The sequence below is a fragment of the Pongo pygmaeus genome, chromosome 23, assembly GCF_028885625.2.
Source record: "Pongo pygmaeus isolate AG05252 chromosome 23, NHGRI_mPonPyg2-v2.0_pri, whole genome shotgun sequence".
In the NCBI taxonomy this organism is placed as follows: domain Eukaryota; kingdom Metazoa; phylum Chordata; class Mammalia; order Primates; family Hominidae; genus Pongo; species Pongo pygmaeus.
In genome coordinates, this window is record NC_085931.1 from 18,947,728 (window position 1) to 18,964,960 (window position 17,233).

The following is a 17,233-nucleotide window of genomic DNA, read 5'->3' on the forward strand; positions in this document are numbered from 1 at the left end:
TGAAAAGTGGAAAGGAATGTGGAATGGAATGCAATTTAATAGGGAATGGAATGGAATGGAATGTGAAATGAAAAGCGGAATGGAAAGTGAAATTAAATATGGAATGGAATGGAATGGAATGCAGAATGCAATGGAGTGGAATGTGGAACGGAATGTGGAATGGAAAGAGGAATGGAATCTGGAATGGAATGTGGAATGGAACGGAATGTAATGTGAAATGGAATGTGGAATTGAATGGAATGGAATGTGGAATGGAATGGAATGGAATATGGAATGGAATGGAAAGGAATGTGGAATGGAATGTGGAATGCAATGTGGAATGGAATCTCGAAAGGAATGTGGAATGGAACGGAATGGAATGTGAAATGGCATGTGGAATGGAATGGAATGGAATGGAATGGAATGTGGAATGGAATGGAATGGAATGTGGAAGGGAATGTGGAACGGAATGTGGAATGCAATGTCGAGTGAAATGTGGAATGGATTGTGGAAAGGAACGGAATTGAAAGTGGAATGGATTGTGGAATGAAACTTGGAATGGAATGTGGAAATGACTGGAATGTGGAAATTAATGGAATGGAATGTGGAATGGAATGGAATGGAATTTGCAACGGAATGTGGAATGGAATGGAATGGAATATGGAAAGAAATTTGGAATGGAATGGAATGGAAAGTGGATTGGAACTTCGAATGCATCACGGAATGGAACGTTCAATGAAACGTCGAATGGAATGGAATGGAATGTGGAATGGAATGAAATGGAATGTGGAATGGAATGTGTAATTGAATGGAATACAATGTGGAATGGAATGTGAAATGCAATGTGGAATGCAATGTGGAATGAAATGTGAAATGGAATGTGGTTTGGAATAAAATGCCACGTGGAATGCAATGTGGAATGGAATGGAATGGAATGTGGAATGGAATCTGGAATGGAATGGAATGGAAAGTGGAATTGAATGGAATGCAATGTGGAATGGGATTGAATAGAATGTGGAATGGAACGGAATGGTACGTGGAATAGAATGTGGAATGGAATGTGGAATGCAATGTGGAATGTAACAGAATGGAATGTGGAATGGAATGGAATCGAATATGGAAGACAATGGAATGGAATGGAATAGAATGTGGAATGGAATGGAATAGAATGTGGAATGGAATGGAATGGAATGTGGAATGGAATGGAATGGAATTTGGAATGGAATGGAATGGAACGTAGAATGGAATGTGGAACGGAATGTGGAAAGGAATGTGGAATGGAATGTGGAATGGAATGTGGAAGGGAACATGGCATTGAACGGAATGGAATGTGGAATGGAATGTGGAATAGAATGTGGAACGGAATGGAATGGAGCATGGAATGGAAAGTGGCATAGAATGTCGAATGAAATACGGAATGGAATGGAATGGAATGTATAAGAGAATGGATTGGAATGTAGAAATGAATTTGGAATGGAACGGAATGGAATGTGGAATGGAATGCGGAATGAAATGGAATGGAATGTGGAATGGAATGTGGAATGCAGTGTGGAATAGAATGTGGAATGTAACGGAGTGGAATGTGGAATGGAATGTGGAATGGAGAGTGGAATGGTGGTGGAATGGAATGGAACGGAATGTGGAACGGAAGGTGGAATGGAAAGAGGAATGGAATGGAATGGATTGTGGAATCGAATGGAATGGAATGGTACGGAATATGGAATGGAAAGTAATGGAATGTGGAATGGAACGTGGAAAGTAACGTGGAATGGAAAGTGCAATGGAACATGGAATGGAAGGTGGAATGTAATGTAATGGAAAGTGGAATGGAATGTGGAATGGAATGGAATGGAGCATGTAATGGATGGTGGGATGGAAAGGAATGGAATGTGAAATTCAATGTGGGATGTAACGTGGAATAGAATGTAGAAAGGAATGTGGAATGGAATGTGATATGTAATTGAATGGAAAGTGGAAAGGAATGGAATGGAATGTGGAATAGAATGGAATGGAAAGGAATGTGGAATAGAATGGAATGGAAAGGAATGGAGTGCAGAATGGAATGGAATGGAATGTGGAATGCAATGTAATGTAATGGAATGTGAAATTAAATGGAATGGAATGCGGAATGGAATGGAATGTTGAATGGAATGGAATCGAATGTGAATTGGAATGGAATGGATTGTGGAATGGAACATGGAATGGAATGTGGAATGGAATGTGGAATTGAACGTGGAATGGAATGGAATGGAATGTGGAATGGAATCGAATGGAATGTGGAATAGAATGGAATGGAATGAAATGTGTAATGGAATGTGGAATGAAATGGATTGGAATATTGAACGGAAAGGAATGGAAAGTGGAACGGAATGGAATGTGGAATGGAACAGAAAGGAATGTGGATTGTAATGGAAAGCAATGTGTAATGGAATGGAATGGAATGGAATGGAAAGTGAAATGGAATGCGGAATGGAATGTGAAATGGAATGTGGAATGGAATGTGGAATGGAAAGTGGAATGGAATGAAATGGAAAGTGTAATGGAATGGAGTGGAATGGAACGTGGAAAGGAACGCGGAATGAATCATGGAATGGAACGTAGAATGGAATGCGGAATGGAACAGATTGGAATGTGGAATGGAATGTGAGATGGAAGGTGGAATGGAATGTGGAATGGAATGTATTGGAATGTGCGGTGGAATGTGGAATGCAATGGGATGGAACGTGGAATGGAACCTGCAATGGAACATGGAGAGGAACATGGAATTGATCATGGAATTATATGTGGAATGGAATGGAATGGAATGTGAAAAGGTGTAGAATGCAATGTAATGTGGAATGGAATGGAGTTGAGTTGAATGAGGAGTGGAATGGCATGGAATGTGGAATGGAATGTGGAATGGAATGTGGAATGAAATGTGGAATTGAATGGAAAGGAATGTGGAAAGGAATGTGGAATGGAATCTAATGGAAAGTGCAATACAACGTGGAATGGAATGGAATGGAATGGAATGTGGTATGGAATGTGGAGTGGAATGGAATGGAAAGTGGAAAGGAATGCAATGGAATGTGAAATGCAATGTGGAATGTGCTGGACAGGAATGTGAAATGGAATGTGGAGTGTAATGGAAAGGAAAGTTAAAGGGAATAGAATGGAATGTGGAATGGATTGTGGAAAGTGATGAGGAATGGAATGTGGAATGGAACACAATGGAATGTGGAATGGAATGTGGAATGGAATATGGAATGTCACGTGGAATGGAATGTGGAATGGAATGGAATGGAATGTGGAATGGAATGTTGAATGGAATGGAATGGAATGTGGAATGCAATGTGGAATGGAATGTGGAATGGAATTTGGAATGGAATGAAATGGCATGTGGAATGGATTGGAATGGATAGTGGAATGAAATGGAATGGAACGTGGAATAGAATGCACACAGGAATATGAAATGGAATGTGGAATGGAATGTGGAACGGAATGTAATGGAATGTGCTACGGAATGGAATGGAAATTGGAATAGAATGGAATGGAATGGAATGGCAAGGAAATGGAATGGAATGGAATATGGAATGCAAAGGAATGGAATGAAATAAGCAATTGAATGGCATGGCATGTGGAATGGAATGAAATGGAATGTGGAATGAAATGGTATAGAACGTGGAATGCAATGCAAAATGGAATAGAAACGAATGGAATGGAATGGAATGTGGAATGGAATGTTGAAAGGAATGAGGAATGGAATGGAAAGTGGAATGGAATGGAAAGGAATGTGGAATAGAATGGAATGGAATGGAATGTGGAATGGAATTGAAAGGAATGGAATGGAATGCAACGTGGAATGGAATGGAATGGAATGTTGAATGGAATGGAATGGAATGGAAAGTGGAATGGAAAGTGAAATGGAATATGGATAGAAACGTGGAATGGAATGCAATGGAATGTGGAATGGAATGTGAAAACTAACGTGAAATAGAACGGAATGGAATGTGGAATAGAATGTGGAATGGAATGTGTAATGGAATTGAATGGAAATAGGAATGGAATGTGGAATGGAGTTTGGAATGGAATGCACAATTTAACAGAATGGTATGTGGAATAGAATGTGGAATGCAAAGTGAAATGGAATGGAATGGAATGTGGAATGGATTGTGGAATGAAATGGATGGAACATGGAAGGGAATGGGGAATGGATCGTGGTTTGGAATGGAATGGAACGTGGAATGGAATGTGGAAAGGAATGTGGAAAGGAATGGAACGGAATATGGAATGGAATGTGGAATGGAATGGAATGGAATGCGGAATGCAATGGAATAGAATGTGAAAAGAAATGTGGAATGGAATGTAGCATGGAATAGAAAGTGCAATGGAATCTGGAATGGAATGGAGTGGAATGTGGAATGGAATGTGGAATGGAATGTGGAATGCAATGTGGAATGGAATGGAATGGAACGTGTAATAGAATATGGACTGGAACTTGGAAAGGAATGTGGAATTGAATGAGGAATGGAATGGAATGGAAAGTGGGATGGAATGTGCAATGGAAAGGAATGGCATGTGGAATGGAACGGGGAATGGAATGGAATGGAATGGAATGTGGAATGGAATATGGAATGCAATGGAATGGAATGTGGAATGGAATGGAATTGAATGAGGAATGGAACGTGGAATGGAATGTGCGATGGAATGTGGAATGAAACGTGGAAAGGAATGGAATGCAATATGGAATGGAAAGTGGAATAGAATGGAATGCAAAGTGGAATGGAACGTGGAATTGATTGTAGAATGGAATGTGGAATGGATCGTGGAATGGAATGGAATAGAATGTGGAATGGAACGTGGAATGGAATCTAGAATGGAATGTGGAATGCAATGGAATGGAATGTTGAATGGATTGTGGAATGGAATGGAATCAAATGTGGAATGGAATGGAATGTGGAATGGAATGGAATGTGGAATGGAATGTGGAACGGAATGGAAAGGAATGGAATGTGGAATGGAACGGAATGGAATTTGCAATGGAATGCGGAATGGAATGTAATAGAATGGAAGAGAATGTGGATTGGAATGTGGAATGGAATGGAATGGAATCGAAAGTGGAATGGAAAGTGGAATGGAATGGAATCGAAAGTGGAATGAAATGTGGAGTGGAATGGAATTGAATGTGGAACGCAATGGAATGGAATGTGGAACGCAATGGAATGGAATGTGGAACGCAATGTGGAATGGAATGGAAAGGAATGGAATGGAATGCAATGTGTAATTGAATGGAATGGAATGTGGGATGGAATGTGGAATGGAATATGGAATGGAATGGAAAGTGGAATGGAAATTGGAATGGAATGTGGAATGATATTTGGAATGGAATGGAATGGAATGTGGAATGGAATGGAATGGAATGTGGAATGGAATGTGGAATTGAATTGAATGGAATGGAATTTGGAATGGAATGGAAAGGAATGTGCAATGCAATACGGAATGGAATGGAATGGAATGTGAAATGGAATGTGCAATGGAATGGAATGGAATGGAAAGTACAATGGAAAGTGGAATGGAATGGAATGCAATGTGGAATGGAATGTGAAAAGTAACGTGAAATGGAATGGAAAGGAATGTGCAATGGAATGCGGAATGGAATGGAATGGAATGTGGAATGGAATGGAATGGAATGGAAAGTGGAAATGAATGGAATGGAATGTGCAATGAAATGCGGAATGGAATGGAATGGAATTGAATAGAATGTGGATTGGAATGAGGAATGGAATGTGGAGTGGAATGGAATGGAATGTGCAAAGAAATTCAGAATGGAATAGAATGGAATGGAATGTGGATTGGAATGTGGAATGTAATGGAATGGAATGGAAAGTGAAATGGAATGTGGAATGGAATGGAATGGAAAGTGGAATGAAATGTGGAAAGGAATGCAATTGAATGTGGAACGGAAAGGAATGGAATGTAGAACGGAATGGAATGGAATGTGGATTGGAATGTGAAATGGAAGGTGTAATGCAGTGTGGAATGGAATCTGGAAAGGAATGGAATGGAATGTGGAATAGAAAGTGAAAATTAAAGTGAAATGGAACAGAATGGAATGTGGAATGGAATGCGGGATTGAATGTGGAATGGAATGGAATGGAAAGAGGAATGGAATGTGGAATGGAGTGTGGAAAGGAATGTGCAATGGAACAGAATGTTATGTGGAATGGAATGTGGAATGCAAAGTGTAATGGAATGGAATGGAATTTGTAATGGATCGTTGAATGAAATGGGATGGATCATGGAAGGGAATGTGGAATGGATCGTGGATTGGAATGGAATGGAACATGGAATGGAATGTGGAAAGGAATGTGGAAAGGAATGGAACGGAATATGGAATGGAATGTGGAATGGAATGAAATGTGGAATGCAATGGAAAAGAATGTGAAAACAAATGTGGAATGGAATGTGGAATGTAATGTAGCATGGAATGGAAAGTGGAATGGAATCTGGAATGGAAGGTAATGGAATGTGGAATGGAATGTAGAATGGAATGTGGAATGGAACGTGGAATGGAATGGAATGGAACGTGTAATAGAATGTGGACTGGAACTTGGAAAGGAATGTATAATTGAATGAGGATTGGAATGGAATGGAATGTGGAATGTAATGTGCAGTGGAATGGAACGGAATGTTGAATGGAACGTGGAATGGAATGGAATGGAAAGGAATGTGGAATGGACTGTGTAATACAATGGAATGGAATGTGGAATGGAATGGAATTGAATGCGGAATGGAGGGTGGAATGGAATGTGCAATGGAATGTGGAATGGAATGGAATGGAAAGTGGAATGGAACATGGAATTGATTGTGCAATGGAACGTGGAATGGATCGTGGAATGGAATGGAATAGAATGTGGAACGGAACGTGGAATGGAATCTGGAATGCAATGGAATGGAATGTTGAATGGATTGCGGAATGTAATGGATTGAAATATGGAATGGAATGCGGAATGGAATGTGGAATGCAATTTGGAATGGAATATGGAATGGAAAGAACCGGAATGAGGAATGGAATGTGGAATGGAATGGAATGGAATGTGGAATGGAATGTGTAATGGAATGGAATGGAAGGTTTAAATGGAATTGTATAGAATGTGGAATGGAATATGGACTGGAATGGAAAGCAATGTGGAATGGAATGTGGAATGGAACGTGGAAAGGAAAGTGGAATGGAACGTGGAAAGGAATGTGGAATGAAATGGAATGGAATCTGTAATCGAAGGGAATGGATTGTGCAATGGAATGTGGAATGGAATGGAATTGAACAGAATGGAATGTGGAAGGCAATGGAATGGAAGGTGGAGTGGAAAGAAATGGAACGTGGAATGGAACGCAGAATAAAACGTGGAATGCAACGTGGAATGGAAAGTGGAATGGAATGGAATCTAATGTGGAATGGAAGGGAATTGAATGGAATGGAAGGTGGAATGGAATGTGAAATTGAACGTGAAATGGAATGTGAAATGGAATGAAATCGAACGTGGAATGGAATGGAATGGAACGTGGAACAGAATGGAATGGAACGTGGAAAGGAAGGGAATGGAATGTGGAATGGAATGGAATGGAATGTTGAATGGAATGGAATGGAACATGGAGCGGAACGTGGAATGCAATGGAATGGAACGTGGAATGGAATGTCCAATGTAATTTCGAAGGGTACGTGGAATGGAATGGAATGGAAGGTGAAATGGAATGTGGTATGCAATGTGGAATGTAAAGAAATGGACTGTGGAATGGAATGGAATGGAATATGGCACGGAATGTGGAAAGGAATGTGGAATGGAATGTGGAAAGGAAAGTGGAATGGAATGGAATGGAATGTGGAATGAAACGAGCAATGCAATGGAATGGAAGGTGGAATGGAATATGGAATGGAAAGGAATGGAAAGTGGAATGGAATGTGGAATGGAATGGAGAGTGGAATGGAATGTGAAACGGAATGGAATGGAATGTGGAACGGAATGTGGAATGGAATGGAATGGAATGTGAAACGGAATGGAATGGAATGTGGAACGGAATGTGGAATGCAATGGAATGGAATGGAATTCGGACTGGAATGGAATGGAATGGAATTCCATTACACATTGAATTCCTTTCCATTCCACATTTCATTTCATTCCACATTCCATTCCATTCCATTCCATTCCTCTCCATTCCACATTCCATACCATTCCATTCCATTCCATTCCACATTCCATTCCATTCCAATTCATTCCACATTCCATTCCACATTCCATTCTATTCCATTCCATTGCATTCCATTCCACATTCTACTCCATTCCCTTACATTCCATTCCATTCCACTTTCCATTCCAATCCATTCCAAATTCCATTCCACATTCCATTACATTCCATTCCAGGTTCCATTCCAAATGCCATTCCACTTTCCATTCCATTACATTCCACATTCCATTCCACATTAAATTCCATTCCATTACACCTTCGATTGCATTCCACTTTGCTTTCCATTCCGTTTCATTCCATTCCACATTCCATTCCAAGTTCCATTCCCCTTTCCATACCATTCCATTCAACGTTCCATTCCTTTCCATGCAACATTCCATTCCACAATCCATTCCATTCCATTCTTTCCACATTGCATTCCATTCCATTCCGTTGCACATTCCATTCAATTCCATTCCACATTCCATTCCAATCCATTCCACATCCATTCCACATTCCATTGCATTCCATTCCACGTTCCATTCGATTCTACGTTCCATTCCATCCTATTCGACGATACATTCCACGTTCCATTCCGTGTTCCATTCCACGTTATATTCCATGTTCCATTCCATTGTATTCCATAACCCGTTCCTCATTCCATTCCACCTTCCATTCGATTCCATTACAAAATCCATTCAACGTTACATACCACTCCATTTCACATTCTATTCCATTCTACGTCCCATTCCATTCCATTCCACGTTCCATTCCATTCTAAGTTCCATTCCATTCCATTTCACGTTCCATTCCATTCCACGTTCCACTCCATTCCGTTCCACCATCCATTCCAAGTTCCATTCCATCTTGCATTCCACTTTCCATTCCACGTTCCATTGCATTCCATTCCACGTTCAATTTTTTATTCCATTCCAACATTCCATTCCATATTCCACTCCATTCCATTCCACGTTCCATTACATTCCATTCCACATTCCATTCCAATAAGCATTCCATTCTACATTCCATCACATTCCATTCTACATTCCATTCCATTCCATTTCATTCCACATTCCATTCCATTCCTTTCCACATTCCACTCGATTCCATTCCATTGCAATCCACATTCCGTTCCATTCCACTTTCAATTCAATATTCCTTTCCGTTCCACTCCCCATCCCATTCCACATGCCATTACATTCCATTCCACATTCCATTCCATTCCATTCCACATTCTATTCCACTGAATTCCATTCCATTCCATTCCATACCACATTCCATTCCACGTTCCATTCCAAATTCCATCCGATTACATTCCATGACATTCCACATTCCATTCCATTCCACATTCCATTGCAGATTCCATTCCACATTCCATTCCATTGCATTCCATTCCATTCGACAATCCATTCCATTCCATTGCATTCCACAATCCATTCCATTCCATTCCACATTCCATTCAATTCCTTTCCACATTCCTTTCCATTCCAATCCACATTCCATTCCATTCCATTCCACATACCATTTCATTCCATTCCATTCCATTCCACATTCCATTGCAGATTCCATTCCAGATTCCATTCCACATTCCATTCCACATTCCATTCCATTCCATTCCACATTGCATTCCATTCCATTCCACATTCCATTCCACATTCCATTCCACATTCCATTCCATGTTACATTCCACATTCCATTGCACATTCCCTTCCATTCAATTCCATTCCATACAATTCAATTCCACATTCCGTTCCAGATACCATTACTTTCAATTCAATTCCATTCCACATTCTATTCCATTTCTCATTCCATTCCCTTCCAGTCCACATTCCATTAAATTCCATTCTATTTTACAATCCATTCCAGTTTCCATTCCACATTCCGTCCCACATTCCACCCCATTCCATTCCATTCCATTCCACATTCCATTCCACATCCCATTCCATTCCAATCCACATTCCATTCCACATTCCATTCCATTCTATTCCACATTCCATTCCACATTCTATTCCACCTTCTATTCCATTCTTTTCGACATTCCATTCCATTCCATTCCATTCCAGTCCACATTCCATTCCATTGCATTCCATTCCAGATTCCATTTCATTACATTCCACATTCCTTTCCAGTCCATTCAACATTCCATTCCCCATTCCATTCCACTACATTCCACATTCCATTCCAGATTGCACTCCATACCACTCAATATTCCATTCCATTCCATTCCACATTCCATTTCACATTCCATTTCATTCTATTCCACGTTCCATTCCATTCCATTCCAGTTCTCTTTCCATTCCATTTCATTCCACATTCCTTTCCATTCCATTAGATTCCATTCCATGTTCCGGTACACGATCCATTCCACATTCTGTTCCATTCAATTCCACATTCCATTCCACATTCCGTTCCACCTGGCGTTCCGTTCTATTCCATATTCCAATGCACCTTCAATTCCATTCCATTCCACGTGCTATTCCAGTCCACATTCCATTTCTTTCCATTCCATTCCACATTCATTTCCATTATATTCCACATTCCATTCCATTTCATTGCACTTTCCATTCCTTTGACTTCCACTTTCCATTCCATTCTATTCCAAATTCCATTCTATTGCATTCCTCCTTCCGTTCAATTCCATTCCTTTCCACATTCCATTCCATTCGATTCCATTCCATTCTATTCCTCATTCCATTCCACATTCCATTCCATTCCATTGCACTTTCCATTCCTTTGACTTCCACTTTCCATTCCATTCTATTCCACATTCCATTCCATTGCATTCCTCCTTCTGTTCAATTCCATTCCATTCCACATTCCATTCCATTCGATTCCATTCCATTCTATTCCTCATTCCATTCCACATTCCATTCCATTCCATTCCATTCCACGTTCCATTCCACAATCCACTCCACTTTCCATTCCATTTCATTCCATTCTTCTCCACGTTCCATTCAACATTCTATTCAACATGCCTTTCCGTTCCATTACAATCCATTTCACGTTCCATTCAAAATAACATTCCACATTCCATTACATTCCATTCCATTCCACGTTCCATTCCACATTCCATTCCATTCCATTCCACTTTAAATTCCATTCCCATCCATTCCATTGCATTCCACATTCCATTCCATTCCATTCCACTTTAAATTCCATTCCCATCCATTCCATTGCATTCCACATTCCATTCCAGTTAATTCCATTCGACATTCCATTCCATTCCATTCCACATTCCATTCTATTTCTATTTCACATTCCATTCTATTTCCATTTCCCATTCCATTCCATTGCACATTCGATTCCTCATTCCATTCCATTTCATTCCACATTCAAATCCATTCCATTCCATATTCCTTTCTACATTCCATTCCATTCAATTCCAGATTCCATTCCACGTTCCATTCCATTCCATTCCACATTCCATTCCATTCCATTCCATTCCTTTCCACATTCCATTGCATTCCATTCCTCATTTCATTCCACATTCCATTCCATTCTATTCCACATTCCATTCCATTCCATTCCACTCCATTCCGTTCCACCTTCCATTCCGTTACATTCCATTCCACATTCCATTGCACATTCCATTCCTTTGCATTCCATATTCCATTCCATTCCATTCCACATTCCATACGACATTCAATTCCACTTTGCATTCCCTTCCATTCCATTCCACATTCCATTCCATATTTCATTCCCCATTCCATTCCACATTTCATTCCCCATTCCATTCCACATTTCATTCCATTCCATTCCATTCCACATCGCCTTCCGCACTCCATTCTATTCCATTCCGTTCAATTCTATTCCATTCCACATTCCATTACATTCGATTCCATTCCATTCTATTCTACATTACATTCCACATTCCATTCCATTGCATTCCACGTTCCATTCCACAATCCACCTCACATTCCATTCCACTCCTTTCCATTCCACTTTCCATTCCACATTCCATTCCACATTCCATTCCTATCTATTCCATTCCATTACACGTTCCATTCCACATTCCTTTCCACATTCCATTCCATTCCATTCCATTCCACTTTCTATTCCACATTCCATTCCACATTCTATTCCATTCCATTCCATATTTCATTCCACTCCATTCCATTCCATTGCATTCCTCATTCCATTTCAGTCCATTCCATTCGATATTCCATTCGACATTCCATTCCTTCCATTCAACATTCCATTCCATTCCATTCCACGTTCCTTTCCACTTTCCATTGCATTATATTCCACATTCCATTCCATTCCATTCTATTTCCATTTCACATTCCATTCTACTTCCATTTCACATTCCATTCCATTAAACATTCCATTCCATTTCATTCCACATTCCATTCCATTTCATTCCACATTCCATTCCACGTTCAATTCAATTCCATTCCACAATCTATTCCATTCCACTTTGCATTCCATTCTGTTCCATTCCATTCCACATTCCATTCCACGTTCCATTCCAATCCATTCCAATTTCCATACTATTCCATTTCACGTTCCAATCCATTCCATTCCACATTCCTTTCCATTCCAGTCCACGTTCCATTCCATTCCACATTCCATTCCACTCCATTCCACGATACATTCCACGTTCCAATCTACGTTCCATTCCATGTTGTATTCCATCTTCCATTCCATTCCATTAAAAGTTCCATTCCTCATTCCTTTCCACATTCCATTTCATTCAATTCCACATTCCATTCCATTAAAGGTTCCATTCCTCATTCCTTTCCACATTCCATTCCATTCCATTCAATTCCACATTCCATTACAAGTTCCATTCCACTCCATTCCACGTTCCATTATGTTCCAATTTCCATTCCATTCCATTTCACATTCCATGCCATTCCTTTCCACGACCCATTAAAGTTTCTATTCCACGTTGCATTCCACTTTCCATTCCACGTTCCAGTCCATTCCATTCTACGATTCACTACTTATTCCATTCCACATTGCATTCCATTCTATTCCATATTTCACTCCACATTCCATTCCAGATTGCATTCCATTCCATTCCACATTCCATTCCATTCCACATTCCATTCAATTCAATTCCACATTACATTCCTTTCAATTCCATTACATTCCATTCCACATTCCATTTCACATTCCATTCCACTCCATTCCACTTTCAATTCCGTTCCATTCCTTTGCATTCCATATTTCATTCCACTCCATTGCATTCCACATTCTATTACATTCTATTCCACATTCCATTCCATTCCATTCCATTCCACATTCCATTCCATTCCATTCCATTCCACATTCCATTCCTTTCCATTCCACATTCCGTTCCATATTCCATTCCATTCCATTCCACATTCCATTCCATTCCAATTCACATTCCATTCCATTACACATTCAATTCCATTTCATTCCATTTCATTCCATTCCACATTCCATTCCATTTCATTCCATTCCACATTCCATTCCATTCCATTTCACAATCCATTCCATTCCATTCTACATTCCATTCCACTTTCCATTCCATTCCATTCCACATTCCATTCCATTCCATTACTTTCCTTTACAGATTCCATTCCATTCCATTCCATACCACTCCACATTTCATTTCAGTCCATTCCATACCATTCCACATTCCTTTCAATTCCATTCCATTATACAATCCATTTCATTCCATTACACATGTCTTTCCAATCCATTCCACATTCCATTCCGCATTCCACTCCATTCCATTCCACATTCCTTTCCCATCCATTAAACATTCCATTCCACGTTCCCTTCCATTCCTTTCCACATTCCATTCCAATCCATTCCACATTCCACTAAATGTTCCATTCCTTTGCATTCCACATTCCATTCCACATTCCTTTCCTTTCCATTCCATTCTACGTTCCATTCGACATTCCATTCCACATTTCATTCTCTTCCATTCCATTCCATTCCATGTTCCATTTCAATCCATTCCACTCCATTACACGCTGCATTCCACATTCCACTCCATTCCATTCCATTATATTCCACATTCCATTCCTCATTCCATTCCTTTCCGCATTCCATTTCACAGTCAATTCCGGATTCCATTTGACATTCAATTCCACATTCCATTCCATTCCATTCTCTTCCATTCCATTCCATTCAATTCCATTCCATTCCACATTCCTTTCCATTCCACATTCTATTCTATTTCCATGTCACATTCCATTCCATTCCACATTCGATTTCACATTCCATTCCATTCCATTCCAAATTCCATTCCATTCCATTCCACATTCCATTCCACATTCCATTCCATTCCATTCCACATTCCACTCCATTCCATTCCATTACACATTCCATTCCATTCCATTCAACATTTCATTCCACATCATATTCCATTCTATTCCACATTCCATTCCATTTCATTCCACGCCATTCCATTCCACATTCCATTCCATTCCACATTCCATTCCATTCGATTCCATATTCCATTCCATTCCATTCCACATTCCTTTCCACAGTCCTTTCCACATTGCCTTCCATTCTATTCCATTCCACATTTCATTCCACATTTCATACCATTCCATTCCATTCCTCATTGCCTTCCGCATTCCATTCCATTCCATTCCGATCAATTCTGTTCCTTTCCACATTCCATTATATGCGATTCCTTTCCTTTCTATTCCACACTACATTCCACATTCCATTCGTTTCCATTCCACGTTCCATTCCACAATCCACGTCACATTCCATTCTTTTCCATTCCATTCCATTCCGCTTTCCATTCCACATTCCATTCCTCTCCATTCCATTCCATTACACGTTCCATTCCAGATTCCATTCCACATTCCATTCCATTCCATTCCATTCCATTCCATTCCATTCCGCTTTCCATTCCACATTCCATTCCTCTCCATTCCATTCCATTACACGTTCCATTCCACATTCCATTCCACATTCCATTCCATTCCATTCCATTCCATTCCTTTCCAGTTTCCATTCCACATTCCTTTCCACATTCCATTCCATTCCACTCCATATTTCATTCCATTCCATTCCATTTCATTGCAATCCGCATTCCATTTCAGTCCATTCCATTCGACATTCCATTCTTTCCATTCCACATTCCATTCCATGCCATTTCACATTCCATTCCATATTCCAATACTTTCCATTCCACATTCCATTCCACATTCCATTCCATTCCATTCCACGTTCCATTCCAGTTTCCAATGCATTATATTCCACTTTCCATTCCATTCCATTCCACATTCCATTCTATTTCCTTTTCACATTCCATTCTATTTCCATTTCACATTCCATTCCATTCCACATTCCATCCCATTACATTCCAGATACCATTCCACATTCCATTCCTTTCCACATTCCATTCCACAGTCAATTCCGGATTCCATTTCACATTCAATTCCACTTCAATTCCTTTAAATTCCATTCCATTCCATCCTCTTCCATTTCATTCCATTCAATTCCATTCAATTCCATTCCATTCCACATTCCATTCCATTCCACATTCCATTCCATTCCATTCCACTTTCTGTTCCATTCCATTCCGTTCCACATTCCATTCCACATTCGATTCTATTCCTTTCCATTCCATTCCAGATTCCATTCCAATACATTCCACATTAAATTCCATTCCATTCAACTTTCCATACCATTCCATTCCTTTCCATTCCACGTTCTATACAATTCCATTCCATTCCACATTCCATTTCACATCAAATTCCATTCCATTGCACATTCCTTTCCCCTTCCATTCTATTCCTTTCCACATTCCATTACACTTTCCATTCCACATTCCATTTCATTCCATTCCACATTCCATTACATTCCATTCCACATTCCATTCCATTCCATTCCACATTCAATTCCATTCCATTCCAGTCCGATTTCCATTTGATTCAACTCCATTCCAGATACCATTCCATTGCATTTGACATTCCTTTCCATTCCCTTGCACTCTCCATTCCACATTCAATTCCACTACATTCCACTTTCCATTCCATTCCATTCCTCATTCCAATCCATTCCTTTCCATTCCATTGCACATTAAATTCCAGATTCCATACCAGATTCCATTCCACATTCCATTCCATTCCATTCCATTCCACATTCCGTTCCACATCCCATTTCATTCCATTCTACATTCCGCTCCACATTCCATTCTATTCCATTAAATTCCATTCCCTTCCAAATTCCTTTCCAATACATTCTCCATTCCTTTCCATTCCAATCCATTCCATTCCATTCCATTACACATTCCTTACCAGATTCCATTCCACTTTCCATTCCATTCCATTCCACATTCCATTCCATTCCATTCCACTCCAGCCGACATTCCGTTCCATTTCATTCCATTCCAGATTCCATTCCATTCAATTCCACATTCCTGTCCATTACATTCCACACTCCATTCCACATTCCATTCCACTACATTCCACATTCTGTTCCGCATTCCACTCTGTACCATTCCACATTCCATTCAATTCCATTCCACATTCATTTGCACATTCCTTTCCATTCCACATTCCACATTCCATTCCATTCTATTCCATTCCACTCCTCATTCCATTACACATTACATTTCATTCCATTCCACGGTCCATTCCATTACTTTCCACGTTCCATTCCACATTCCATTCCATTCAATTCCACATTCCATTCCATTCCATTCCTTTCCAATCCACATTCCATTCTATTCCATTCCACATTCCATTTCACTTTCCTTTCCTTTCCATTCCACATTCCATTACATTCCGTTCTATTCCAGTTCACATTCCATTCCATTTCTTTCCATTCCATTCCAGATTCCATTCCCTTCAATTCCACATTTCTGTCCATTACATTCCACATTCCATTCCACATTGCATTCCACTACATTCCACATTCCATTCCACATTCTACTCCCTACCATTCCACATTGCATTCAATTACATTCCTCATTCCATTCCACATTTCGTTCCATTCCACATTCCACATTCCTTTCCACTCTATTCCATTCCATTCCTCATTCCATTACACATCACAATCCGACGCATTCCAGTAGCCGTTCCATTACTTTCCATGTTCCAGTCCACATTCC